General features: G+C 46.7%; 1 long non-coding RNA gene across 3 annotated transcripts; it reads left to right on the forward strand.

Moving 5' to 3' along the window:
- Positions 1-593: 593 nt before the first annotated feature.
- LOC104582494 lies at positions 594-1,951 on the forward strand. 3 transcript variants are annotated; one of them, XR_730224.3, is made up of 4 exons: positions 594-668; positions 880-1,128; positions 1,241-1,300; positions 1,543-1,951. It is a non-coding gene; the product is annotated as an uncharacterized LOC104582494 (long non-coding RNA). The 3 variants fall into 3 exon arrangements; XR_730223.3 differs by lacking the exon at positions 594-668 and adding an exon at positions 736-787; XR_001406044.2 differs by lacking the exon at positions 594-668 and having other exon boundaries at positions 833-1,128.
- Positions 1,952-2,213: the final 262 nt, after the last annotated feature.

Raw genomic sequence — 2,213 nt, forward strand, 5'->3', positions numbered from 1 at the left:
TTTTTGCCTTCTTTTGTCGAGTCTATTGCTGCTTTAACTATAAATGCAGGTTCTGAAAATCTTTACCACCCCAACCGACCCCGCGCGAGAAAAAAGAAAACGGAAAAACGGATCCCCTACCTGCTCTTCGCTCGCATCTCTCTCCCGATAGGATTCTCCTCGCCTCCGCCGCCGCCCTTCCTCGCCTCCGCCGCTGCCGCCGCTGTTCCCCATCTCTGCCGCCGCCCTCTATCCTCGCGTGCTCCGGCCATCAACCACCCGCTAGGGTTCCCATTAGGGCGCTCCAGTGGCATCGCCTCCCGCCGCTGGGGCCATGGCGCAGCTGCGGTCCCCTCATCCCGATCTAGATCGCCGCAGCGGCATCGCCGCCCACCGCTGGGGCCATGGCGCCGGCCCGAGCCGCTGTCCGCCTCGCCCTCTCCTCCTCATCCTGATCTGGAACGCCGGCAGGTGCATTGCCGCCCGCTGCCGGGGACAACCCGCCTCGCCCTCACCCCCTCATCCCGATCTGCATCGAGCTAACGAGCGTCTGTACCCTTTCCCCGCCGCAGGGGCATCGCCGCCCGGCCTGATTCCGTGTGTGGGGCGTGGACTCGGACCCCCTCGACTACCTCAGCGGGGCAAGCGGCTGGTCCTCCGGAGTTGGAGTTCTCCTGATCCGTTCAGAGGTTAGCGGTGATTTCTGTTCTTTTCTTTGCGTATAGTCCTTGTCGATGAGGTACACCCCGACGCATCAGTAGCAAATTTACTATGTTCTCATGTCAAGATGTCCTCTGGAATTTTTCCAGTGAGTGTAAATTTGTAATCTCTGGTTCATCTTTGTAAGTTTTTTTTTCATTGCACTGCATCTGCACTAATCGCTGACTGTCCTCCTTGCAGGTTCGAGCCTTGGATTCATTTATGTGTCTCCAGAAATATTATCCTCGTGGTCTCAGATTAATAAGGCGAGGAGATAGTAGGCTGCCAGCAAGAAGCGGCGACGGGAGTGAATGAGTGAAACTAATGTGTTTCTCCTTTTTCTCTTACCTGTTCATGTTATAATCTTTATACTGGATCTTCGTGTAGGAAGTTTTGGATAACAAAGTCAGCTACATAGAGGATGCCAATGTTGTCCTAACTCATCAGGAGGTAATGCTTAGATAGTTAGATTACAGATCACTACTTTCCTTTTCTGTTTCTAGATTACTCATCACTCCTTTCCTTTCTCTGTTTCTGTTTACATGTTGCTTCTTTTCTTCAGACTTCTCTTAAAGAAAGATTAAGTGGGCTGCAGGAAACCAACAAAGCACCGCTGGAGCAGGTAAGAATTACAAAGTCTGTCTTGAACTATTTATTTCTCTTTGGTTTAGTTGGTTGAGAAAATGTATCATTAAAGAAATAGAAATACTAATGCTATGTAAAATGTTTCTTGTGGACAAACATTAGTGAATTTTCTCCAGAGAAAACAACATTTATTTTCCAAAAGGTGTTACGACATATGCATTTCGATTCTAATTCTCATTAAAAAAAATCTCATCTGTTGGTATTAAAAATCACATATAGGATGGCAAGAGTTGCGAAGAAAAACATGTTGCCTACAGGGATTGCAGCTATGTTGTGGGGTATTTCCAAAATGAATGGCCTCATGAACCAGAACCAGTTGGGATTATTCTCTCTAAAATGCATGAGAGCTGCTTCGGTGGGGTTGCAAGACTTCTTCAACATCGGGGCTGCAAAAAAGGGATGGGCGCCATGGATCCCAAGCCTCCAACTCTAGAGGATGTGGAGAAGGATAGAACAGTTCAAGGCGGGCCAAGAGGTTTCAGTTTATTTGAGCTGCTTTTGTTTTCTGCAAACTGCAACGTGTTGTTGCAAAAAGTATTTTTCTTGTCGGTCTGTTGCGCTCTCTTTGGTCTGTTTGTGGCTATCAGTAGATTTTAAGCTCGGAGGTAGTCGCCGAGTCATTTCAAGTGAAGGTGGAGTTTTAATGTCTTGAAATATCATTGTGATATTTTGTATACGCTTGAATTTTTACATGGATTATGTGCGGTACTTGATTTCACATGCATTATGTTTAGTAAATTACTGTATATGGGAAGCAAGCGCAACGTGATAATTGTTGCAACCAGTCATAAGCCACGAGCCATGTAGTCGTTTGTGAACTATAATGATTTTTTATTAGTGTTTACATACCTATTCACAGTTTGCATTTCCAATTCACGTGTTTGTTGTCT

Source organism: Brachypodium distachyon, chromosome 2 (genome assembly GCF_000005505.3).
Source record: "Brachypodium distachyon strain Bd21 chromosome 2, Brachypodium_distachyon_v3.0, whole genome shotgun sequence".
NCBI lineage: Eukaryota > Viridiplantae > Streptophyta > Magnoliopsida > Poales > Poaceae > Brachypodium > Brachypodium distachyon.